The sequence below is a fragment of the Pseudorca crassidens genome, chromosome 1, assembly GCF_039906515.1.
Source record: "Pseudorca crassidens isolate mPseCra1 chromosome 1, mPseCra1.hap1, whole genome shotgun sequence".
NCBI classification, from domain to species: domain Eukaryota; kingdom Metazoa; phylum Chordata; class Mammalia; order Artiodactyla; family Delphinidae; genus Pseudorca; species Pseudorca crassidens.
Genome location: NC_090296.1, coordinates 177,228,634 through 177,256,592, shown reverse-complemented (window position 1 = coordinate 177,256,592; position 27,959 = coordinate 177,228,634). Strand labels below are relative to the sequence as shown.

Genomic DNA, 27,959 nt, shown 5'->3' with positions numbered 1-27,959 from the left:
GATTCCATTATAATTTACTAGTTAAAGAGTCTATTGTTATTTCAATATCTTCTCAAATATGTATCAAAGTATAATGTTTTATTTTTTTATGAAACAGCCAACTTTAAGGGAAGAACCAAAGCATTTTCATTTCTTCAAGGATAGTAGCATAATATCCAATAGAAGGATGGGATCATAGAAATCATGAAAAAAACAGTCAAAAACTACCCACAGATAGTAACCCAAACAAACGTACTCTGCTGTGTTTGATTTGAAATTTCTGGGGGATAACGTACAAACCTTCAGAGCCAATCCAATCCATGGGAGATCAAACCAATCAGGCTGAAGTTTGGGTTTTTAAAGCTGAGACATCAGAGAGGAAGTTTTGACTATAAATAACCACTGAGCTTTTATGAGGCTCTGATTTCTGACATGGCCACTTGGCCCTTCTAAAATTTAGATTTTACATCTGTGCTATGCGTGAGACACTGACAACATATGCATAATAATGATAAAGAAACTAAAAATTCAAACCAGGAAGAGGTGTCTTGAGTGGACAAAATAAGACATTGTAGCACCCCACGTGTCCCTCTGAGAACCATTCCAGAAATCACAAGAGAAATCATCTCTGCTTCTGAAGTAGTACCACCATGATGGCTCTAACTGTAAAATGCTTACACATTCTCTAGCCAAATGAAGAACAGCCTGGACATATACCATGGAAAGGGGAATTTCACTTTATATTGGGGGGAATAGGAGAGGATGGGGCAGAAAAGCATAGTCAATCTAGTTATCAACTCGTTGCCTTGAGTTCTTTGTAATAATTCCTCTCTGCTCCCTTTTTCCAATTTAACTGACCTTCAGCTGACTAATTCTTCCCCATCATTGTTCAATCCTTTTGTTTTTTAACCTCCTGGCAACTCCTTCCTAAATTAATGTACTAACTCCAGGACAACAAACCTGGGAGTGTTTACCTAGATTATTAAAAAGAATACAATAGTATAAAGAGAGTAAACAATAAATAAAATAGTATTGTGATGGTGTGAAATGTGTAAGTTATTTTTGTACAGAAGACAGAAAATACAATTTATTATGAAAGACTTAAGTTCTGATGTTTAGTGGCTGTGGTCTCTAAATCACAAATAACTAAATTATTGTAATAAAAGATCATTTTAGGGGCCAGTACTAAGCTTTTCTGTTTATGTATGTCTGTGTTTATTTGCGTTTAATTAATCAGTGGGAAAATGATAAGGCCTGGGTTCTTTGCTTCTGTGTTCATAGTTACTGTTCTTTGTTTTTCTTATTGCTTTGTCTAGTCCAAATTTAGCTGCCAAAGGATTAGGACCCTCAATTCCCCACTACCAGCTCTTAGAGTCTCTCTGACCTTTCCAGGAGAATAAAGAGGATAATCCCACAGAAGCTAGAAGGTTTCTTCAATTTCCAGATGCTGTTATTCTACATTTCTATGATTCAATTTTATTCCATGCTCTAATGGATGCAATTAACTCATTTTAAAACGGTGCCCTTCTTCACATGACTGCCAAGTATAGAATCTAAAAGTTTCTGATCTTATAAACACTGATGATGATGTGGGTGATTTCACTTACTCTCCTGTATTTCTCTACATTGGAATCTTCAGACTTTTTTTTTCTTTTTTTTTTTGGCACAAATAAGCTTCCTATTCATCTTGATTATACTGAAGTTCTGAAATTTGGCTTTGTACTTTTATGCGTCTTTTGGGGATGGACAGGACCTAGACAGTTAAGTTCAGTGACAATTACCTCACCACTCCTATTCTGGGAAGAGGTGCTAGAGAAACACAAAGCCCTCTGCAAAGACGGTCACATTCATCCTCATAACATCTCAAGGTGGATGCACTGTGAACATTGTTAATACAAAGCTGCCAGTGCCACACGTACAACAGACATGATTTTCTCTCACTGCATGAGGGATGACAATTTTTCTTCTCATTTCTTAAGGGGAATTATCCATTGGATTGCTTTGTGAATGCCAGCATACATGTGTGTATCTGATCGCTCACAAATGTGACCTAAAAGACTCGTTAGGTAGAAAAGCAAAATCCCAAGCTTAAAAGTCTATACATATGCAGGTGCTTCTCAGTTCAAGCCAGATTGGAAGAGGTTAACATGGTATACTGAAATAAAAATGTGTAGAACTGTTTATAGGGAAGAGCATCTGCTGAATGAGGAAATGAATACATGTTACCTTTGTAAATTCATGCCTTATAAATGCAGGTCCTTGGTGTTACTCATCATTGCTTTTAACATTTTAATAAAGATTATGCTGTAACAGCATGAATTTTATCTTGGCAATAAGGCTCAGAAATGGCAGTCAATGTAATTAAACCTATTATCAATGGCTGAGTAAGAAGTTGACTCTTAGTGAGGCCAGTCCCCTTAGCAGAGACGTAAAAATTATTACTCGAATGCTCCAGTGAAATGTCATAGTGTCCCTAGAGGGCAATTCCTGGTAGCATCAGAAAGTACATAAAGAGATCTAAAGTACAGGCTGCCCATAAAGCATCATCAAGCGACTATCTAAAAAGAAAAAATCAACAAAAGGGATCGTATTTCCATTGGAAAATACCCTCTTCCTCATAACTAATTTGGAATTCATGATTTAAAAATAAAACCCATATCCAGAAAAGCAGATATACTGTCCGCCTAATTATTAGGTGTACTACTTAAGAATGGCATTGTATGATTTATGACAATATTTTATTTGGTATGTTTAATTTTTAGATTATTCACCTGTTGGAAGTTGACTGAATTTTTGATCATTAAGATGTACAAACGTGGTTAGTTGCATATAGACAGAATGGCTTGTATTCCTGACCCACCCAGAGGTCACAAGTATATTAGTTGAAAGCTATCTTGATAGGAATATAACCTCACAACTTGTAGAGTTCAAGAGAAACTTTTTTTTTTAAATAGAATACTTTGAATCACTTAATTTGCTGTGTTTTTGTAGTCTTCCTTTCATTCTTTTGTTGGGCAAACCCAAGTCCAGAGACTAGCCTAGTAGGTGGAATGTATAAAAAATGAAATTGATATTAGGAAGATTTGACTTCTGTTTCATTTCACTACCAAAGTAAGGTGAAGCAAGAACAAAGACAGACAGCAATCTTAAAACTGTCTTAACTGGTTGATTTTATTTACAGGCAAATAAATATGACTTCACACCTTTAGGATAATAACTGGCTGATATAAAACTTTACCCACTCTTAGGTATGGGCATTCCTCTATTTATAGACTGAATGTATATACATACATAGACACTGAACACTCTGGTACTGGGAACTGGGTTTTACATATCCTATCTTACTAAACCTTCAAAGAACTTTCTGAGAGATTATTACTATTGTCTCCATTTTATGGATGAGGAAATAGACGCTTGGAGAAGTTGTCCCCTGTTATTTTAGGTAGTAAGAAACAGAGCTGGCTTTGATCCCAAGTTTGACTCCAAAGTTTATGCTCATTTCTACTCTACCAGTGTTGACCCAACTGTTTACTAAACTGTTTATCTGGATTGTACCTGTGGGATTTTAAGATCGCTATCTTAATCTGTGGATACAAAATCCATGGATATGAGAGCCCACTATAGGACTTAAGCATCTGAGGATTTTGGTATCCATGGTGGGTCCTGTAGCCAATCCTTCACGGATACCCAGGGATGACTCTATGTTGAAATCATAACCCCCAGTATTATGGAATTAGAAGGAAAGGCCTTTGGGAGATGCTTGGGCATCTGCCCATAAAGGGTGGAGCCTTCATGAATGGAATTAGTGTGCTTACAAAAGAGACCGCAGAGAGCTCCCTCACCTGTTCCCAGACTTAAGGACACAAGGAGAAATTGCCAGCCATGAACAAGGAAGAGGGCCCTTACCAGAATGGGACCAGGCTGGTGCCTTGCATTTGGACTTCCCAGCCTCCAGGGCTGTGAGAAATAAATTTCTGTTGTTTATAAACCACCTGGTTTGTGGTATTTTATTATAGCAGCTGAATGAATTAATTCAGGGGGAACATTTACCGTCTTTAGGAATTAGCTAGCCCTCGGAGGGGTAGTCTGTCAAGGATTAGCAAGGCCCTCAAGGTGGCAAAGTATCATAATATAGAAAAAAAAGACACTGTTGTTTGAAGAAGGAAATTTTCTTTGGTGTAAATGTGGTAAATAACGCAAACTTTTTACTTGGCACGCATATTCACAATGCCTCTTACCATATTTAAGTTTGCATGAAGTCCTGCCGTAGAGTAACCTTTTTAACACTGTTTAACCCAGAGTTCCTTAAATTGATTTGACCCTTTGCAGCCAACACTTATTAACATCTGGCAGAACATTAATGTTACAAAACCATGGGTTTTTAACCAACTTTTTTCATATTTTAAATTGAGTGGTTTTCATCAATCTGCTGTTGAACACTAATCACAACATACATTTCACACACTTTGTGTATTGGCAGTAATTTATAAGGTTCCCCAGAATTACCATACGCATTGGGATACTGAGGGACAATTATCCTTCTAAATAGAATTTTTACCCATGCAATGAAAGGTATTAATACAACCAAAAATTTCCAAAATGGAATCATCTCCTCAAAAACTTACCCACTATGCAAACCATTTACAGTGCTTTTTCACAGACACTAAGTATATGTGCAAATCTGTATCATTCACCCACTTATAGCAATTCCTATAATGCGAACTCCTATATCTGCTTAAAAAAGATAGGAAAATGATTCCTTAACATTAATAAGTTTAAGGACATCTAAAACATGGCCATTGATGATTCAGAATCAAGCATGGCTAGAAATAACTTTTGCCTAAATTGGACCTTCTACATATGCAATGAGGCCTGATTCTGTATTATTTCATGTACTGCTAAGCCCATGTTTCTGCCAGTGAATAATTATTTTGAGTTATTAGAAGGAAAATGAAGCATAACATTTGCATGATTTCCTCCATACTAGAGATCTGAGTCGACAATTTACAATTAAAAGGGGGAAAAATCATCACATACAATCGTGAGCTCTGAAAACAAAGGAATTATATTGTTTCCCTTCTTCATCTTCCTATGTCTTGCTCACCCAATGATAAATTTTCCAATAATACCATATTAACCCAAATGGCAAAGGTACTGGTCAAAACTTTTAGCCTTTTCAGAATAACTGTGACTGGGACGGTAACCTCAAGTCTAAAACAACCAACTCAAAAGAAGGGAAAAAGAAATTGGAAAAGTTAATAACCTCAGCTCTGGAGTAAATTGTTGCTGAAAGAATTTTTCCTTTCTTATCCCAAATAATTCTCTGTATGGTAGAAAGAAAGATTAAGAAATCATTCCAGTTTTACCAAACCATGCCAAACAAAAGCAATCACTTTAACCTATTCTTTGCACTTTTACCCTCCTATTGCTCCCAAACCAGATAAAATATTCAGTTGCTGCCAGTAATTTCCACTTTACTGTGAATGCTTTTAAAGCTGAAATCGTCCCAGCCAGAAATGATGGAGGTCTGTTTCGAGAAATGTCTGGGGCTAAGGAGAGGCATGGCCAATGGTGTTCATGAGTTACTGACTTCTTAGGGCCCCAGTCCTTGCCTGGCAGTCACTTCTGTCATTTGGATTTAATAATTTATTTAGAATTCTCTCTCATGCACTATATCCATGGTAAATCCAAATAAAACTGAAAAATATTTTCCTCTAATGACTGTAACTCAATTTTTATATTTGGGCAAATTTAGAGAGGGCTTTGTCTCCTAGAACAATTCTTTTTTCTAATCTAAAATTAGATAGTAACAATGTCCCAACTGCCCTGGGTGCTATAAGAGAAATGTGTACATTAGGCCCTTCCTTCTGAATTAAGAATTTTCTGGTAAATGTTTGAGTCTCAGTAGGTACAAATCAAATGTACAAAATGTGTAACATACATTAGGAGGAGAAAGTATAACTGGGGTTGTAAGCTTCAATAAATAAGAGCCTAACACTGGCCTGATTTCAGTTTTTGGTGGGTGAAAACCCGTTATGTAACTGAGGACTAAGCAGCATTGGGTCTACAGTTTTTCTCATCCAAGTCTTGCTTACCAAAAGTAATTTATATGCCAGGAAACATAACCTTCTATCAGATAAAAGGGAGAAAAGTGGATGACTCTCTTTTATTCTTGAAGGATAGGTAAGAAAACTACCTATAATTTTAATTGTCCATTATCTTCAACAACCTTATTTTTCCATAAACTTAACTTTTTTAAGAGTAGTTTTAGGTTCACAGCAAAATAGAAAGGAAGGAACAATGATTTCCTATATAACCCCTGCTGCCCTGCCACACATACATGCATAGCCTCCTGCATTATCGACCTCCCCATCAGGGTGGTAGATGCATACAATCGATGAACCTACTCTGACACGTCATCATCACCCAAGGTCCACTCTTGGTGTTGCACATTCTATGAGTTTGGACAAGTGTATAATGACATGTATCCATCATTATAGCATCATACAGAGTAGTTTCACTGTCCTAAATAACATTCTGTGATCTGCCTAATCATCCCTTCTCCAACCCTTAGCAACCACTGGTGTTTTTGCTCTCTCTGTAGTTTTGCCTTTTTCAGAATATCATATATTGGGGTGGCCAAAAAGTGCCTTTGGTCTTTAAGTAAAAATAAGACACGTTTTCCATTACCACCAAGAACTTTATTAAACAACGTATTCACCTTTTTGTTCCACTACCTTCTGCCATTTTTCAGGCAACTTCATAATTCCATCTTCCCAAAACTTTTTATCTTTTTGAGTAAAGAACTGTTCCAGGTGCCTTTTGCAGTCTTCCAGGGAATTGAAATATTTTCCATGAAGGGAATTTTGTAAAGACCGGAATAAATGGAAATCCGAAGGTGCAATGTCTGGTGAATACTGTGGATGAATCAGAACTTCCCGGCCAAGCTGTAACAGTCTTTGCCTGGTCATCAAAGAAACTTGTGGTCTTGCGTTACCCTGATGGAAGACTATGCGTTTTCTGCTGACTAATTCTGGATGCTTTTTGTCAAGTGCTGCTTTCCGTTGGTCTAACTGGGAGCAGTACTTGCTGGTATTAATCGTTTGGTTTTCCAGAAGGAGCTCATAATAGAGGACTCCCTTTCAATCCCACCATATACACATCACCTTCTTTGGATGAAGACTGGCCTTTGGTGTGGCTGGTGGTGGTTCATTTCACTTGCCCCACGATCTCTTCTGTTTCACATTACTGTACAGTATCTACTTTTCATCGCCCGTCACAATTTGTTTTAAAAATGGAACGTTTCATTACGTTTAAGTAGAGCATGGCATGCAGAAATGCGGTCAAGAAGGTTTCTTTCGCTTAACTTATGTGGAACCCAAACATCAAAGCGATGAACATAACCAAGCTGGAGCAAATGATTTTCAATGCTTGATTCGGATATTTTGCGTATGTCAGCTATCTCCCACGTGGTATACGTTGATTGTTCTCAATTAATGTCTCGATTTGCTTGCTATCAACTTCAACTGGTCTACCTGACTGTGGAGCATCGTCCAGCGAGAAAGCTCCAGCACAAAACTTTGCAAACCACTTTTGACACGTTTGATCAGTCACAGCACCTTCTCCATACACTGCACAAATCTTTTTTTGTGTTTCAGTGCGTTTTTACCTTTCTTGAAATAATAAAGCATAATATGCCAAAAATGTTGCTTTTTTTCTTTAATCTTCAATATTAAAGTGGCTACACAAAAATTCACCAATTTTGATGTCTTTTAAATGCACGCTGGTATGACAGCTGTCACATACAATCTAACAAAATTGTTTCGAATTAAGTTAAAGACAACTAAGTGCTACTAGAGCCATCTTACGGAAAAAAACGAACGAAATTTTGGCTGACCCGATAGTTGGAATCATACCGTATGTAGCCTTTTCAGCTTGGCTTCTTTCACTTAATAATATGCATTGAAGGTTGCTCCATGTCTTTTCATGTCTTGATAGCTCAATTCTTTTGAATGCTGAATACTATTCCATTGTCTAGATCTACCACTCTTTATTTATCCATTCGCCTACTGAGGAACATCTTGATTACTTCCAAGTTTTTTCAATTATGAATAAAGCTGCTATAAACACCTATGTGCAGATTTTTGTGTGGACATAAGTTTTCAACTCCTTTGGGTAAATACCAAGGAGAACTATTGCTGAATCAACAATCTTATTTTTAAATTTGTTAAATTTATGCTTTTATTTTTCAATGTTATGGGATACGCTATAGCAATGTCCAATCAGGGGGCTGCCCTAAGACTGTGGTCACTGTTCTCAGAACCATGGTTTAATTCACAGTGTAGTTCACCATTTTAAGTATAACATGAATGTAATTCTTTTAAATTATTTATTTCTCTAAACTCCTGCATTTGTGCAGATATTTGAGTTGGCTGTTATGGAAATTAAAAAATATTTTTGTTTAAATTACCTAAATTTCTGGAGTTTTTTCTTTTTTTTGATAATAATTTCAACTACATTATTTTATCCTCACAATATTCTGATTTACTAAAGGAATATATAATAAAAAAAAATATATTGGTCTCCCGATGGGGTCAAAAAGCAAGAACAGCTAAGATCCTTACTTAGAACAGAGGTAGGGGTGGATATTGGGCTTTTAACATGGTCTAAGAGAACCTGAACATTAAAGGTCAAAATGGGGGCAACCACAGTTTACTAACCTTATGAAAAAGAAAATGAGAATGTATGAAATCATAGCTCTTAAAAGAAAAAAAAAAACACAGCAAAAATAGTGTGATTGAAGAAAATCCAAAGATTCTCATTAAAAACAATATTTTATAATCTGTTAACACTCTGATAAGAAATAAATACTTTCCTACCATGAAGTTGGTTATGTATTAGGGCATTTAATGCTTTTATTTTTCAAAACTTGCATGCCAGCAAATATATTTAGTGCAGATTTTTACTTGCTATAAAAAGTTTTAGGTTAAAGATATTTGACAGTAGGATGAAAGCATAGATACCCATTCAAACACTGATGTCAGGCCACCAGCAAGATAGGATTACTTTTATACCCCCTCTTCCTGGATTCTGGAGCTAATGGCCTTTTCCCAGAGGAGATGTTTATTGATATCATAACACTATGAATGTTCTCAACTTGGTAATAAAAGACAATCTTCACATACGATTAGTCCTTGGCTTCAGCAGCAAACTTACTTCCCAAATACCTTTTTTTTTTTTTTTTAAGCAAATGGGCATGATTGTTTTCCTATAAAACTTTACTTATCAAAATAGGCTGCGGGTTGAATTTGTCCCACAGGCTAGAATTTTCCAATTCCTATTTTATTTTTTATTTTTTTAAACATCTTTACTGGAGTATAATTGCTTTACAATGATGTGTTAGTTTCTGCTTTATAACAAAGTGAATCAGCTGCACATATACAAATATCCCCATTTCTCCTCCCTCTTGTGTTTTCCTCCCACCCTCCCCATCCTACCCCTCTAGGTGGTCACAAAGCACCAAGCTGCTCTCTCTGTGCTATGTGGCTGTTTCCCACTAGCTATCTGTTTTACATTTGGTACTGTATATATGGCCATGCCACTCTCTCACTTCATCACAGCTTACATCATTTCCCCCGCCCTGTGTCCTCAAGTCCATTCTGTATGTCTGTGTCTTTATTGCTGTCCTGCCCCTAGGTTCTTCAGAACCTTTTTTTTTTTTTTAGATTCCATATATCTGTGTTAGCATATGGTATTTGTTTTTCTCTTTCTGACTTACTTCACTCTGTATGACAGACTCACTACAAATAACTCAGTTTCGTTTCTTTTTATGGCTGAGTAATATTCCATTGCATATATGTACCACATCTTCTTTACCCATTCATCTGTCAGTGGACCCTTAGGTTGCTTCCATGTCCTGGCTATTGTAAATAGAGCTGCAATGAACATTGGGGTACATGACTCTTTTTGAATTATGATTTTCTCAGGGTATATGCCCAGTAGTGGGATTGCTGTGTCATATGGTAGTTTTATTTTTAGTTTTTTAAGGAACCTCCATACTGTTCTCCATAGTGGCTGTATCAATTTACATTCCCACAACAGTGCAAGAGGGTTTCCTTTTCTCCACACCCTCTCCAGCATTTATTGATTGTAGAATTTTTGATGAGGGCCATTCTGACTGGTGTGAGGCGATACCTCATTGTAGTTTTTTTTTTTTTTTTTTTTTTTTGCCATACACGGGCCTCTCACTGTTGTGGCCTCTCCCGTTGCGGAGCACAGGCTCCAGACGTGCAGGCCCAGCAGCCATGGCTCACGGGCCCAGCCACTCCGCGGCATGTGGGATCTTCCCAGACCAGGGCACGAACCCGTGTCCCCTGCATTGGCAGGTGGACTCTCAACCACTGCGCCACCAGGGAAGCCCCTCATTGTAGTTTTGATTGCATTTCTCTAATGATTAGTGATGTTGAGCATCCTTTCATGTGCTTGTTAGCAATCTGTATATCTTCTTTGGAGAAATGTCTATTTAGGTCTTCTGCCCATTTTTGGATGGGGTTGTTTGTTTTTTTGATATTGAGGCTGCATGAGCTGCTTGTAAATTTTGGAGATTAATCCTTTGTCAGTTGCTTCATTTGCAAATATTTTCTCCCATTCTGAGGGTTGCCTTTTCGTCTTGTTTATGGGTTCCTTTGCTGTGCAAAAGCTTTTAAGTTTCATTAGGTCCCATTCGTTTATTTTTGTTTTTATTTCCATTTCTCTAGGAGGTGGATCAAAAAAGATCTTGCTGTGATTTATGTCATAGAGTGTTCTGTCTGTTTTCCTCTAAGAGTTTTATAGTGTCTGGCCTTACATTTAGGTCTTTAATCCATTTTAAGTTTATTTTTGTGTATGGTGTTAGGGAGTGTTCTAATTTCATTGTTTTACATGTGGCTGTCCAGTTTTCCCAGCACCACTTATTGAAGAGGCTGTCTTTCTTCCATTGTATATTATTGCCTCCTTTATCAAAAATAAGGTGACCATATGTGCATGGGTTTACCTCTGGGTTTTCTATCCTGTTCCATTGATCTATATTTCTGTTTTTGTGCCAGTACCATATTGTCTTGATTACTGTAGCTTTGAGGGTATAGTCTGAAGTCCAGGAGCCTGATTCCTCCAGCTCCATTTTTCTTTCTCAAGTCAAATACCTTCTTGGCAGTAAACAAGAAGGTATTTGAATAATTGAATAATTCCTACCATGTGAGTGGACCTACATGGGGTGAGGCAGAGTGGAAGGGATGGATGATGAGTTACGTCACAAAGGAGAGATGTAGAGTGATAAAAAAAAAAACTTTTCTTGCAAACATGAATGGCATGAAATTGAATCAAGTTGAAATCATGGGACTTTGCCAAGGGCATTCTTGTGTTTGCAGAAATTTACCAAGTTATTTTTTCAATTGCTTCTTGCTAATCTCTGCTAACTAACTCTCTGCCTTGGAATAGGTATTCAAGCGAGCACAAAACCCCAGCAGTCTTGGTATTGGAAAGCAGCAATCCACAGATAACTTTAGTAGAACAGGTGCCAACGTGACTCAGAAGCTACAGTATACACAATGAGAGGGAATTGTCAACAACCACTACAAAGCAAAGAGCTAAACAGTTTAAAAGTGGAACATACAAAAGAAGAAAAGGAAGAAAATGTCTGCCCACTCACAGAAAAATGCACTCCCTGATCTTAATTGCTCAAAATTGGAAGTTTAAGGGTTCATTACTTAAAAGTTAAGCCTTCTTCTCCATGAAATTACAGACAGGATCTGAACAAAGTGTTATCAAGTAAGCAGGAGGATTTTTTGCTAGCCTTAAATTACCTGTGAGAACAATGTACACTGAGCATATGAGTTAGGGGGCAAAATGTTTTCTTTATGGGACATTGGGTTTTTGGTTCTTGTTCTACCGATGGACTTAATTACACTTGTTCCCCAGAAAGGGGTCCTCAAATCGTATAATTGCATTTTTGTTTCTTCCTAGATAATGCTGCCACCCTGAAAAGTTGATCTGGAAGCAGAAAGAGAAATTACTTTTCAACTCTTTTTTCTCGGACTGGCCAAGCACAAGAACTTGAATAATTCTGCCAGTAATTGACTTGCAACATTGGTAACTCAGTATGTTGCCTTTTTTGATACATCTACATCCATATGAGTGAGGCAGAGGGAAATTGGTATGGGTCCTGGTCAAGGTGTCAGAGAACATGAGACTGGAGGGCTGGAGAATGAGACCGTCCAGAAGGAGCCCACTGAGTGCTTCTGCATGAGTTCTGTACTCCCTTTCTGCCCACCTGCTTCATTTTTACAGTGAACATAACAATAACTGTCCTAGCCAAATCAGAGAGAGGCAGAGGGAAGTCATTACATGTGTTCACAGAAAAGTGCTCTAGAAATGTAACTGTGGGGGAGTTGTTCAAAATATAGCCCATTGCTATCCTTTCCAACATGAAAGCTCCTGAATTATATTTTGGAACGCTACTTTGGAAACTCTGACCCTGAAATCTTGTCAATCCTCCTCTCCGTCTTTCCTGTTGACCTCTGTGTTAGGGACAGCATTCCCAGTTCATCAGAGAACCTGTCAGATCTTCTTTTGAATTCTGTCCTAAGGCTGCCTCCTTCTTATCACTTCCACAGCTAACATCCTAGTCCTGGTCTCATCACCTCTTACAGGACTAGCCCAACTATTCTCCTGCTGCCATGAGTTTTCTGCCAACAGTCTATTATCCATAGAGTAGCCACAGTGATCCTTTAAAAATAAAAATCAAATCTTGTCACTGCTCAGTTCAAAGCCCTCCTGAAGACTTCCTCTCATGCAGAGAATTTTATCTCAAGTTCTCACCATGTCTTACAACGCCCCAGAGTAGGGGGTGGCAAACTATTGTTTTTGTTCAACCTGTGAGCTAAGAATGGCTTTTATATTTTTAAATGGTTGCCACATGAATATTATATATAGTTCAAATTTCAGTATTCATGAATAAAGTTTTATTGGGACACAGTCATGTTGATTTATTTACATACTGTCTATGGTTGCTTTCATTCATTCTACAGCACAGAGTTGAGTTGTTACATAGGCGTTATGGGCTGCAAAGCATAAAATGTTCACTATCTAGCAATTTATAGAAAAAAGTTTGCCAACCTCTGCTCACAGGGTATGACCTCTCTTCCCTCCTACCATTCTTCTCATTGCTATTCTGCTCCAGTCATGCTGATAGCTTACTCTTTTACACTTGTTCTTGCTACAGCGCTATTTTATATGCTGTTTCCTTTTGCCCTTGGATACTATTACCCTCAATATCTTATGCTTTCCTCTCTCACATCACTCTAGAATCTGTTACCTTCTCAAAGAGGTCTTCCTCGATAATCTTACAGAACATAGCACTGTTATAAAATTAAAAACAGCACACAAGGAATTTGTTTTTAAGTTATAATCCCTGGTTTTTCTGAGTTCAAACTCTTTCCCTTTTAGATGTTCACTTTTTTAATGATTAAAAGTTGGTATTAAATAATAGATATTTAATACTGAATGGCTCAGATATAGTTTAGAGGACAAACTGGGAGTGGAAAATGCCATGCTTCTCTTATTTTTCTGCTCTTCCAGAGCTTAGTATGTGACTCTGGACAAATAATTTAGCATAAGGAATCTCAGTTTTCCCTTCAATGACTTAATGATTATTCTCCTTGAGCTGTATAACAAATATGATGAATAAACACAGACATATAACTATTACGTCCAAAAAAAGCCTCAAGGGCACCAGGAACAACCAAACATCTCTTCAACATACAATGTCATATACCTTCCTCACCAGGATTTCCTTCTTAAGATTTTTCCTTAGAAAATTGACTATCTTTACTAAAACTTGCAAAGTACACATCTAGCAATGGAACCTTTATTAGTATCCTAGGGCTGTCATTAAAAAGTACCACAAACTGCGTGGCTTAAAACAGCAGAAATTTATTGTCTCACAGTTCTGGAGCCTAAAAGTTCAAAATCAAGGTGTTGGCAGGGCCACGTTCCTTCTGAAATGTATAATGGAATTCCTTCTTGCCTCCTTCCAGCTTCTGGTAGTTTGCCAGCATCTTTGAAGTTTCTTGGGTTGCAGCTACATAAATCTAATCTCTGATTTCACTGTCGCAAGGTGTTCTACCCATGTGTCTCTGTTGTCACATGGCTATATTCTTACAGACATCAGTCATACTGGACTGGGGGCCCACTTTATGCCAGGATGATCTCATCTTAACTTTACCAATTCCATCTGCAATGACTCTATTTCCAATAAGATCACATTGTGAGGTACTAAGGATTAAGACTTCAATATAACTTTTTTGGGGGGACACAATACAAGACACAACAGTACCCCAAAGTGCAATGGCAAGGATCTCCACCTTAATACATACCTTCATAGACACAAGTGAACTGTTTGCTCTCCCCAATGCATGTTCTTTTATGTGTATTTGTTAATTATCATTGTAAACAGCATCTATCTTGGGGAGAATATTAACAAATTGATACTGAGATTGCCCAGTTTCTTTCAGTGGTATTGGCTTTATTCTGATAGGCGGTGTTTAAGGTCCAGATTGAAGCCTGAGAATAAACAACTGATAACTTAATTGTCTACCTTCCATATGAAGCTAATATAATTACGACTCTCACTGGAAGCCCCATAGTCAACTACAATAAGACCTTGAAGTCATTACATTAGTGTGCTGGAATCTTGTCAGTTTGTTCTAAAGTAGAAAAAAAAAATCTCATTAAATGCTGTTCATTTATAGACCTTTTTATAAGATTCAATGTTTCCAACTCTTAAAATGAGTGAAATGTGAATGTATTAGCCATTTAATAAGAGAGTGTAATGACTGTAGGGCGGGTTTAAAATTAACATACATGAGAAAGCCAAACAGTTTACTCTTTGGATTAGTTTCTCACCTTTTAAATACTGTAGTCCCTGTGACATCAGACAAAGAAAATACGTTAATATGCCTACAAAAAGAATTTACAGTCATGGTGGGGGGAGTAAGGGGTTGTGCAAACCCTTCCCAGATAAAATTATAAAAGCTGGATAAACACAAAAAGACTCTAATAGTTTAATGATACTGGGATGTGTCTACAAGTATACAAAAGCTGGAGATTGTTTATTCCCGGAAACAAAACCCCATAATTATAAAAGGTAAGAACTGTAAGGTAGTTCCCTAATCCCTGTGGCTACTGCAGAAGAAAACAGTGGTGGAAAAACACAGACTTGTCGGCAAATATTTCCAGAGATCATAGTTTAACACTGGAAAAGCACCTGGAAATGTAAAGATGAAGTCCTGAAAGCAAGATAATTGCAGAGAAATGAAACCAAAAACCCGTAGTGTCTGGCTGACAAACTATGCATGGTGAGGAGAAATTCTGTAGGGCCTGCCAACAAAGCAGGAAGAGGTCAGAGAGGAATCTACTACTGAAAGATGAAAGATGCATGGTGCAAAGTATATATTTTTGCTGCTCTTCAAGCTTAATACATTTTCCAGTTACAACATAGCCAGGAGAAAGCTGAAGCCTCAGGGATTTAAAGTGTCAGAAAAGTGATCCTAAGGATATAGAAGCTAGATTTAGAAGGAAATTCCTAGAAGCAAAGAAACCACTGAAAGGGTAAGCCCCCAAATATGAGTAAAATCTTTGCCAAAATCCCTAGCTACCAAATTACACAGGCACAGGGGAGACTTCCAGGAGGTCAAACTAATAAAAGTAGCATTTGGAAGCCATAAGAACTGATCAGAGATACCAGCAGCTAAATACTATAGTAAAAGCAAATATTGCAGTTCATGTCCAGGTGGATTAACTGAATATTGGAATAAAAAAGCACAATTTTCAGAACACTATAGAATGCACTGTCACAATAATGTATCATCTTAAATGTTCAGTTTACAACCAAAAATTACTAGACATGCAAAGACACAGGAAAGTGTGACTCATAAACAGGAACAAAGACAGTCAATAGAAACTGACTCCCAGTGGTCCCAGGTGTTGAATTTAGCAAATCAAAACTTCAAATCAGTGATTACAAATATGTTCAAAGAATTAAAGAAAGTATAATATCAATGAGTGAAAAGATAAGAAAATCTCAAAAGAGAAATAGATCCATAGAAAAACAGAAATCTGACAACTAAAACATTTGATAAACTTCAAAAATTAACTAGATGGGCTCAACAGCAGATTGGAGATGGCAGAATAAAGTATCAGTAAATGTGAAGATTGAAAAATACAAATTACCCAATTTGAAGATCAGAGAGAAAAACAATTTAAGAAAAATCAAACTATAATATATGTAACTGGAGTTCCCAAAAGAAGAGAGAAATAAACAGAAAAAAAATTGGATAAATAATGGCAGAATCTCCCCCAAATTTGGTAGAAAACATTAATTTCAGGTACAACAAACTTAATAAACTTCAAACAGGATTAAAACAAAGAAAATAATTTTAAAACATATTGTAGTTAAACTGCTGAAATCCAAAGATAGCAAACAAAATTTTGAACTCGGCCAGAGAAAACATACACAGTAATAATAGGTGAAGAATGCTATGGTTTACTGGCTTCCACTAAGAAACTACAGAAGCCAAAGATATTGCAATGATACAATAAAAGTGCTGAAAGAAAAATAAAACTGTCAATAATAAATTCTATGTTTAGTGAAGCTATCTTAAAAAATAAAGATAAAGTTAAAATATTTTTAGATAAATAGAACGTGAGAAAATCTGTTACCAGGACTGCTCTACAAATAATATAAAGGAAGGTGTTCAGACTATATAAACTTATTTCATTCTTAATATCTTTAAAAGAGAAATGACTGTTTAAAGCAAAAAAAAAAATGCAACTTATTGATGAGTTTATAATGTATGTAAATATAATATATAGGACAACAATAACTCAAAAGAAGGAAGGTAAATAAAAATGTACTATGGGAGTATTAACAATATTAACTTTAAAATGTACATTGTAATTAAGCAACCATGGGAAAATAATTCAGAGAGATATAGCTAGAAAACCAATAAACAGAACTTAAAATTTTTCTTAATTTTCAAAAACATCTGATTAATACAAAAGAAGAGAAGAAAGAAAAAAGTTAACCAAAATAGAGTAAGGACTTCTAGAGAAAAGGGGGCACTTAATAATGAAAAAAGTTACTATTTACAACAGTAGTATATAACAATTATAAATATATATACACCTAATAATAAAGCTTCAAAATACGTGGAACAAAATCTAAGAGACACTAAAGGGGAGAAATAGACAAATCTATAGTCATGGAGGGAGACTTTACAGTACTCTCAGTAACTGATAGAACAAATAGACAAAAAATTAATTAAGAAAATAAAAGATGAGAAAGATACTACCAACCGAAATGGCAATTAGAGAACACTATACCCAATAACTGCATAATATACATTCTTTTTATGAACACTTGGAATTTTCACCAAAGTAAGCCATATGCTGCCACAAAAATTTAGAAAATATGATATTATTTAGTTCTCTGATGAGAATGGAATTAAATTAGAAATCAGCAACAAGAATACATGTAGAAAAAGTCCAAGTATCTGGAAATTAAATAACACACTTCTAAAAAACCATGGGAAAAAGAAGCAATTACCGAAACAACTAAAATTATTTTGAATAAATAATGAAAACAAATAAGTTAAAATTTGTGGGATACAGTTACTGTATGACTTAGTTAAGGGGAGTTTATAGCTTTAAAAGTGTATATTAGAAAAAGAAAAAAAAAGGCTAAAATCAATACATAAGCTTCTGGCATAGAAGGTAGAAAAATGTCTATGCTGTAATCCCTGGAACATGTAAATATGTGTTAGACGGCAAGAGAAGCTTTGCAAATGTGATTAATGGGATGGATCTTGAGATGGGGAGATTGTCCTGGAATATCTGGGTGGGTCTAGGATCATCACATGGGTCCCTAAAAGTGGAGAACCTTTCCCAGTTGGGTTAAAGAGATGAGATGGAAGAAGAAAGGGAGATTTGAAGTGTGACAGGGACTTGACACACTGTTGCTGGCTTTGAAGATTGAAGATGTAGTCCACAAGCCAAGGAATGTGCATGACTTTTAGAAGCTGAAAATGACCCTCAGCTGGTCATCAGCAAAGAAATGGAGATGTCAGTCCTATAACCACAAGGAATTGAATTTTGTCAACAATCCAAATGAGTGAGAAAATGGATCTTCCTTTAGAGCCTCCTGAAAGGAATGCGGCTCCTACTGACACTTTGATTTTAGCCTGGTGAGATTTGTGTCAGACTTCTGATATACAGAACTAAAAAGTGGTAAACTTGTATTGTGTAAGTCATTAAGTTTGTGGCAATTTGCTATAGCAGAAGTAAAAACTAGTAGATTGATTTTTGAAAAGGAGAAAACATAAACTACTATTAAGAACGATAGAGGAGGTACTATTACAGATCCTACAACATTCAGAGGATGAGGGAATACAAAGAACATTTCATGGCAATAATTGTGATAGGATAGATGAAATATATATATTCATAAATAACATAAATGACCAAAGTTAACCTAAGAGGAAATGGAAAATTTAAATAACTCTGTATCTATGAACGAAATTGAATTTTTAACTGAAAGTCTTCCCACAAAGAAAACTCCAGGCCCATGTAGCTTACTGATAAAGTCTATCAAACATTTAGGGAAGAAAAATAATACTAATCCTACACAAGATGTTTCAGAAAATAAAGGAGGAAAGAATACTCCCCAACCTACTTTATGAGATCAGTGTCCTTCTAAGAGCACACTAGACAAAGACGTTACAAGAAAAGAAAGACGCCAAGTATTTCTATGAATAGAGACCAAAAAATCTGTAATAAAATTTTAGCAAATCAAATTCCCAGTATATAAAAGGAATAGAATGTGACTTCCTTATATGATAAAGGGTATGCATGAATAAACCTCAATTAAAATCATACTTTGTGGTGAAAGATTGAATGTTTCCCCTCCTAAGATTGGGAACAAATGAAGGGTGTTCACTCTCACTATTTCTAGTCAACACTTCACTGGAAATCCTAGCTACTTCAATTAAGAAAAGGGATAAAGGAAATACAAATTGGAAAGGATGAAGTGTTTTGATCAAAAGTTGATAGTGTATTTAGAAAATCCTAAGAAATATATATGCAAAAAATATCCACTAAAACTAAAAGTGAACTTGTGAAGATAGCAGTATAGGAGGCCAGCATACAAACATCAATAGTATTTATATATAAGAGCAACAGAAGTTTAAAAATGAAATACAATATCACTTCAATAATATTCAAAAATATTATATAATCAGGGATAAATTTAACAACTGGAGAAATACCTGTATGCTCAAAACTATAATCCTTGCTGAAACTAAAGAATAACTAAATACATGGAAAACAACTAAATAAATGTTTATAGATATAAGACTCAATGTAGTTGAAATGTCGTTTCTACAAATTGAGCTTACATATTCAATGCAACTCCAATAAAAATTTCAGCAGGCGTTTTATTTGAGGAAAATCTTTATAAGTTACATCTAAAATTTATATGAAAATGTTAACAACTTAGAAAAATCAAAACAATTTTGAAAAAGAAAAACAAAGCTGGAGAAATTACATTACCTGTTTTCAATGCATACATGGTTAAATGATTTTTGGCAATGGTCCAAGGTAATTAAATGGTGGAAAGAGTAAGTTTTTCCGTAATGGTGCTGGAACAACTGGATATCTATATAAAAATATTGAACCTTGATTTTTACCTTATGTCAAACATAAAAATAAAGATGGATCATAGGTCTATATGTAAAAGCTAAAATTCTAAAACATACAGAGGAAAGCATAGAAGAAAAATCTTTGTCATCTTCTAACAGGCAAGGATTTCTTAGAGAAACCACAAAAAGTATGAACCATAAAAGAAAAAAAATGGTACGTTGGTTAAATTTGGATTAATCCAAATTTTAAAATGTTGCTTCTTGAAAGATACCATTAAAAAATGTAGAAAGAAAAGTCACATACTGGGAGAAAATATTTTCCATGTAGATATTTTGCTCAAAATATGAAAAGAATTCCTACAACTCAGTATTAAGGGAACACACAGCACAATAAAAAACAAATAAAAGATTTGAACAGACATTTTACAATAAGCCAATGAGCATATGAGAAGATGCTCAACACTATTACTCTTCAGCGGAATGCTGATTAAAACCACAGTGAGATACCACCAAACACCATTAAAATGACTAAAATTGAAAAGACTGGCAATACCAGAAGTTGGCAGAGATGTCCAGCAATATTCTGTCATATATTCCTGACAGAAGCATAAAATTTTTTCGCCACTTTGTTTTTTCCTTATAAAGTTAAACATACACCTATCCTAAGACCCAGCATTTTCACTTTTAACTATTTACCTGAGAGAAGTGAACATAAAGACTTGTATATGAATGTTCAAGCAGCTTTGTTTATAAGAGCTTCCAAATGTTAACTACCCAAATGTCCATCAACAGGTAAATGGATAAACAAAATGTGGTATATTCGTACAATGAAATACCACTCACCAATTAAAAATCTACTGATGTACATAACAATATGTATGGCTCTCAAAGGCATGATGCTGAAAGAAGCCAGACACAAGAGTACATGTTATATGATTCCACTTACATAAAACTTAATATAATGTAGATTACTCTATAGTGACAGAAAGCAGATCAGTGGCCTAAAGGCTAGGTGTGGAGGATAGGACTGATGCAAAGGGACTCAGGAAACTTTTATATAGATGGAATTTTGGGGATTCACCCCCCAACCCCTCAATTACATAGGTCCTCTAGATAACAGGCATAGCATAATAAAAATACTCAGAAAATCGTATATCGGCCAATTATCTCCTTGCCAGAAAAGCATGCTATCACATTTTAATTTTTTTTATAACAACCTTTAAAAAGATGAGCATTCAGAGAGCATTATATCCCTATAACATCACCTGCAGAACATAGGACTGTTTAATATACAAATATGGTAGCTTCAAACAAAATTGAACAAAAGAACTTGTTTTGTGCATTTCTCTGTGACCTGCTTACATCATCCTATAACTGGTAGATTCTCAGGTACGCTATTCATACTGCTCAAGGGCTACTTAAAAAGTACACAGAAAATGTCAGACTGAATGATGCGGTTATAAAAACAACTTCAGTAAAATGTTTCCCACTTCCTTCAAACTTGGCTTTCTTTTAGATGCCTATCACTTACCAGATCAGTTCATTACTATTCAAGTCAACGACAGATGTTCCTTAAGAAAGTCCTCCGAATATCCAAGCAAAGCCATAGGTACAGTGTGAGAAATATCTAACTTATTCCAGATGATCTAGTCCATATTCTAGTAAATTCTGCACATATATAGAATACCAGAAACCTATTACTGCCCCCACCTGCCACCTGTCTTATGAAACCTACTTGTTGCCTCTTGTCACCTCTGATTATGTCTTATGTCTCCACCTGTCTTTGTATCTTCATCTGCACCCTTGGATTTGATACTTATTTGGCTCTTCTATTTTAGTTTTTGACCTTCTCTGTTTCTGAATCTGTCTTTCTGAGCCTCCCTGACTCCATTCCCCACATCTCTGAACCAGTCTCCTGCTCTTCTGCACTCAGACACAGCTTCTGGAACTCAGCCTGGAACATAGCCCTAAGTCTACTGATTAGGATGATATGGACAGTTTTGATAACATCCAACATTCATTAAACAAATATTTACTGAGTGCCTGTTATATGCCAGGTATATCTAGATGCTAGAGATTCAGCAGTAAACAAAACAGAACAAAATGTCTGCCTTTATAAAACATCTATTTTAATGGAGAGAGTCCAATAATAAATTGCAAAATATATGATATACTATAGTAGTTGGTGATACATTCTATGGAGAGAAATAAAGCAGTGAAGGAGAATAGGGAAGGTGAGGGTGAGTTGTACTTATAAATAGGGTGATCAGAGAGGGTGATATTTGGGCAAAACATGAAGTGAGCAGACAATTGATATGGACATCTAGAAGAAGAATGATCAGGACTAGAGAAGAGCAAGTGCAAAGGTCCTGAGATCAGAGCATACCTGGTGTGTTCTGTGTTTAAGTCCATAAATGTGCCTGGAGTACACAGGGCAAGAGAAGAACGTGAGAGAGTCATGGAGATGTGTAGGGTTAGGTTTACCCTTGTTGGCCCTGGACAGCTCTATTTTATGCTTGTTGTCCCATGGTAATTATGAATATTATCACCTTTTACTCACAAAAATGTCCAGGTTCAAATGAAAAATCATATACTCATCCTAGTATAGGCCCTTGTAAGGAATCGACTTTTACTGAATGACATGGAGAGCATGGAGAGATTTTTTTAAAATGGCAATTAAATTAAAATGATTTAATCAGACTGGTAAGACATGGATATGACATGAAAACTCATAAGGTGCAAAAGGGTACACAGTAAAAGTAAGCCTTCCTTTCATCCCTGTGCCCTTTCTTCCACCCTTATGTTTCCCTCTTGGATACAACCATTGTTATCAGTTTCCAAGGTATCTTTATTGCAGTGTTTTGAACAGAGGAGTAATACAATACGAATCACATCTCTAATGGGCCACTCAGGCTGCTGTGTTAAAAATGACCGGGGACCAGTCAGGGAGTAATTGCAAAATTCCAGGTAAGCGAAGAACTTGCTTAATTCCACTACCCAAAGACACGAGGAAACAGAAATAAGTATTTTTTTTTTCACTTTAGAAAGAGTATCTCTGTCTTTGGGTTAGAACAGTTTTCCATGAGCCCGCCAATCTTACTTGCCTCCTGCATAGTTTCTGTCAGAGCACTTGAAATTTTCTTTCATAGCACTTTTGTAATGATGTATTTTATGTTCATTTGTTTTAAAATGTCTTATATTTTAAGTTTCTTGAGGACAGGAACTGTATTTCTTTCTTTAACCAGGGTCTATCAATGCCTTTAAGAACAAATTTTGAATGAATGAAGAAATCACAAGCCCTTTTGTCTTGCTACTCCTCCGACAGAAATAATCTAAGAACAACTCGTCTTCTCTTTACCTCTTTCCAAACCTGAGTTTCTTAAAGATTAATTCATAGTTCGATGGTAATAAAGAAAAAAAATAAACTAGTTTCTAATATGTATATATATCATGTATTTCTTCATCTTCTTTTTGTAAAAACAATAGGAAACCAGGGAGGCAGGAAGAAAACAAGAGGATTATGGTATCTAGTATACCTAAGCATTTATGTATTTACTCAGGAAATATAAGATGGATATTTTAGAAATAGGCTTTAGAAAATATTCTAATTTTACCCCTATAATATGTTTTCTATTATTAATGTATAGGTTGTAAACTATGACTTTTTCAAAAATTATTTCATTACTCTAAAGTGTTAGGGATGGATACTAATGTACATATAATAATTTTTTTAATGTGTTTAAGAGAAGCATTGCTCTGTATTTTACTTTTAAGGAGAGAGATATTCTCTTTATTTTCTTGGGTCCCATGTAGGAAGCATTTCAGTAGGGGCTGGAACAGTGTTTTTTATATACCCTTGCTGTTCTGTTGCAGTGTTTCTCTCTAGTCCTGTAGGCATTACCATGTCAGTGAAGAGAGCAGACAGTATGAAATCAAGGGGTTGGAATAACCGCACATCAACTCAGCCCAAATGCAGAGGCTAGGACTTGTGGTTTACTCATTGATAATTCTCTTGTACTTTGTTTAAACCACTGGACCACAATGCCTTCCATAACTGGCATTCCTCTTTCTCTTCCTTAGAAGTTACCCATCTTTATCTTGGTAGAATTGAAAAATGTTTACTGTTGGATGTGGCCACTTCCTCTCTGGAAAGATGAGGAGACAGAGGCCTAAGAAGATTCAGTAACAAAGTCAGTGGGTAATTAGGGATTAGGATGGCTATCTCCTGATATCCAGTTTAGTGCTTCGTGCTTCTTCTTATACAGTGGAAAAAATACAGATATTGACTATACGTATACTAATAATGATCTTTTAAAAACACAAGAAACAGAAAACATACGTAACTATAGAAGAAGAACTGAAGCAAAAGTGGGAAGTGAAGAATATGCTGGTTCTAAAAGGTCAGAAACAGTAAGTTATAATTTTCCTTGATCCCGAGAAACTAACACAATGTCAAGTTCGTTGTAGGCTAATTAATCAAATTACATTTTCTGTTTTTTTTTAATACCAGTTTAATTTTACTATACTGTAATTCCCTGGATGACCAAGATATGGCTTTGTCATTGTTCAACTTCCCATATATTCTAACATTGTTGATACTTAGTAAACATTTATAGTGAATTGAGCAAATGTCAAATGTCATATTTTCAGAAAGCATTACTTATGCTTTCATATTGCCTGGATATTTTCATTCTAGCGTCATATGTAATTTTGTCTGTATGTCTGTGTGTAAAATGACAGTGTTTACCCTCTCCCTAAGGTATTTTCTATTTAAACACCTGCACAATTAGAAGGTGAAAACTATTCCCAATCGCCACAAGAGCTAAATGGGAAATGCAGAAGCGTTGCTGAAGAATTTTGCTCTTGAAATTATAATGTCATAGCACTTCAACCAGGGAAGAAGAAAAGACATTCTGATATTATGTATACTCAGATATCAGAATTTGGGATTATTACTCGTTCTGTTTCTCTTGGAAAAAAATGGAACGGGTAAAACTCTAAAGTAATTTCAGTGTTATTCAATATTTTTTTTAATGCGGGGAAGCATCGTTTTAACTGCAGCAATCTGTAGAATTATGGACTGATTACTAGTTCAAATGACAGAGTCCTACAGTGAAACCCATAATTTTACATTACGTTCTGCAAGAGATGATAGCAGTTCTTCACATATAATGGTATTGCTAGCCCAGAATCTTGTTAACACTCATAGTCTGAGAGGTTGTGCTTATCCTTCCTTATTTTGAATCAGAAAGAAAAATTTTTTCAAAGGTCTACTGGCCTTTACTTTTCATATCAGGGATTTTGGTCAATTAGAAATTTTCTTAGAAGAGGCACCTTGATTAAAAAAATTCAAGAATTTAAGTAGAATAGTAAAACTACTCAGAAATGAATATTTTCTTAAAAAACTAAGAAATGCAAGTGCTGCGGTTTGACTTGCATTTAGCTCTTTGTAGCTATTTCCAGTCACTGATTTCTATGGAAAGTAGCTTCAGAGTTAGTTGCTTGTTACCGGGCAACAATTTATTCCAATTATAACTGAAATGTTCCTAGTAGACAGTTACTGGTGGGTAAAATCAGATTTTAAAAATGAACTATTAAATCCATAGTATTTTCTTTTGTTGTAAGAGGCAGAAATTATTCTAATACTTGGCATTTTCTAACGTTCTAAGGTCTTTTTAGACATTTCAAGTGATCTGGGGGGCATCGGTGAGGACCCACGGGGCGGCACGGTTCAGAGCTGTTAAATGTGGAAATGACACAATTAGATAGGATAGCTATAGAGACTAGGGACCAAATGTTACCAGTGTATGGAATGCCACATTCCTTACCGGATGCAAACGGCATACAATCTTCCAACTTTCACAGGATAGTTTTTCTTTAGAAAAAGGTCTTAATGGACATTTGGAAACTACATTCTCTTTTTTGACGATCTCCCCACTACATGTTTACTTATCTATTAAAAACCGAAAACAACAGCACAAAAACAAAAACTACCACAGTTCACAAACAACCATGGAGAACAGACAAAAATATCCCTCGATATTTTACATGTGTTTTTAAAGGCAATAAAAGAAAATTTCTTCCTAAGTTTCTTGACCCAAATCCAAGCACACTCACTAACCAACCTCAATCTTTCCTGTGTCTTCCAGCTTCTGAGGCTAGCATCTGGGTAAGCTCAAAGTTTGCCACATGGATATATGCTCAAAGGACATATTTGGTTTGCAAGACAGGTAAGATTTCTATGTTTTCTTCTTTCTTTATAATATGCAAATGCAGTCTAAAACGTACTGACCATCGTTGCAAACTGACATAAACAAAATTTACATGCACAGGAGGAATTGATTGTAGGAGACTGAACCTTGGGAACTTTATCTCAGAGTCAACAGTCATGCATTTTGAAATGTGGCTTAAGTGATCTGATCAGTCCTAACAGTAGAATGAAGAGCTGATTGCTGAAAAGTCACACCATCTAGGTTCAGTCTCTCCCCATAACAGAGTAACAGGCAAGAACATTCTCAGTACCAGTCCCAGGCAGCATATAAAGAAGTACTTGTTGAATATAATTGGACTGAAGGAAAATTTGTCCTTTTAGAGAATAAAGTTGGCATCTCAAGTTCAAGGTCCCCTGATGATCTAGGCTGTCCACAGTTAACTGTCTAATGAACTCCTGACAAGTTGTAGATGAAAGGGATTAAAATAACGCTACTCAGAGCTCACTTTAGGCTGTTTCATTATCTGGACTAAGGAAGTATAGGATAATTACAGTGTTACTTAAAAAAAAGTATCATTATTGTACTTCCTGTTTCGCGAGTAAATAACAAAACAGTTACGGTCTGTAAGGGACCTATTAAAACCCATGACACCCCTGCAAACCAGTAACTTGGAGAACTGGAGAATTCTCCCTGACAGGACACTGAAACACCAACCTTAAACAATCAACAACTAATTGCCATAGTGCGACAGTCTTAGTCCTGTTGCAACTGGGCGACTCATCAATTTGCAGAGAGAAGCATCATCAGGGTACATAGGGATGCTGTCATTACCCATTATAAGTATGACGCGAAGGTCACATATCAGGCAATTTCACCTTTTCATTACATGCTAACCCTTCACGGCAGGGAAGCCACGCTTATGACTGCATTAGACAGACAAAGCCTTCAGCTCTTTTTTTTTTTAAAAAAAGGAAAAGCAAAAAAAAAAAGATAAAAAAAAATTAAATGTGTTTTCTTACCAGCACGTTGCAGCACCAACTCGGTCACAGGAATGTTGCCTTTACAGGTTTCTCTTTTAATTATCCTGGAAGCAGGGAGACAAAAAAAAAAAAAAAAAAAAAAAAAAAAAGGCAAAGAAGAAGCAGGGTGGTTAAATTAGCGTGCTGGAATCTTTTCAGTTTGTCGCAGAGTAGAAAAATAAAAAAGGAAAAAAAAGGCTCAGTAATTTAAATTTGCTCTCAGTTCAGGCTTCGTGGTTGGGTCCCGCCCCTGCCTCCCGCTGGGTTCCACTACCTGCAAGGCTGAAATTGACAGCTACTGTGCAAACAAAAAAAGGCAACAAGCATGCTGGGACCATTCTGTCTGCTGTTTGGGTCTCACTTGTCCTGACAACTAAAAATCATCAGTGGAAAGGTATTCTGCATTTTCTATTTGAAGCATTTGCATGTAATTCCCTTCCATTTTAATTGATACACCATGATGGGGTTTGATTATTGTTTGGGTTTTTTTCGTTTCCTTCTTTCTTTTTCTAAATCTGTAAAACAATAAGAGTTATTATTATTATTTATATTTTTACTGTATCTGCATCTCCTACAGTCCTGTCCTCCTCTCTGAGACAGACTCCTGTCTTTTCCTTTAACTCATCAACACTGAAATTTCTAGGAATGATAGCAATACCAAGATTACCGGGGCTTCCACTTTTCCTTTGATACCTTTTTTGGGGGGGATGTAGTGTTGAGAATAATTCAAGGGACAGAAGGGCCCAGGAAGAAGATTCCACAAACACCAGAAACTTCTAAGAAGGATGAAATATTAATGTAAAAAGTCTCTGCAGCCAAATCCAAAAAGTTCCTTTTCATGTTCATGAACTGCGCAAAGAGCTAAAAATCGTAGGGATAAATTTGGTCTCCACTGCAAACTTCACCTAAGGTATCTCCTATAGCAAACCACTTTAATTTTAGCAACAAAAATAAAATGGTTACTTAAAGCACAGCAGATCCTCAGTCAGTAGCAGAGGAGTTATGAAAGATAATTAAGC

The 27,959-nt window shown here is 36.0% G+C and overlaps 1 protein-coding gene across 1 annotated transcript in view; it reads right to left on the bottom strand.

Annotated features, from left to right (window-relative positions):
* CELF2 (CUGBP Elav-like family member 2) overlaps positions 1-27,016 on the bottom strand; it is an 830,631-nt gene extending 803,615 nt beyond the window's left edge. Inside the window, exon 1 of the mRNA XM_067701074.1 lies at positions 26,941-27,016. The gene's annotated coding sequence lies outside the window, so the exon portion shown is untranslated. The remainder of the gene's footprint in view (positions 1-26,940) is intronic.
* Positions 27,017-27,959: the final 943 nt, after the last annotated feature.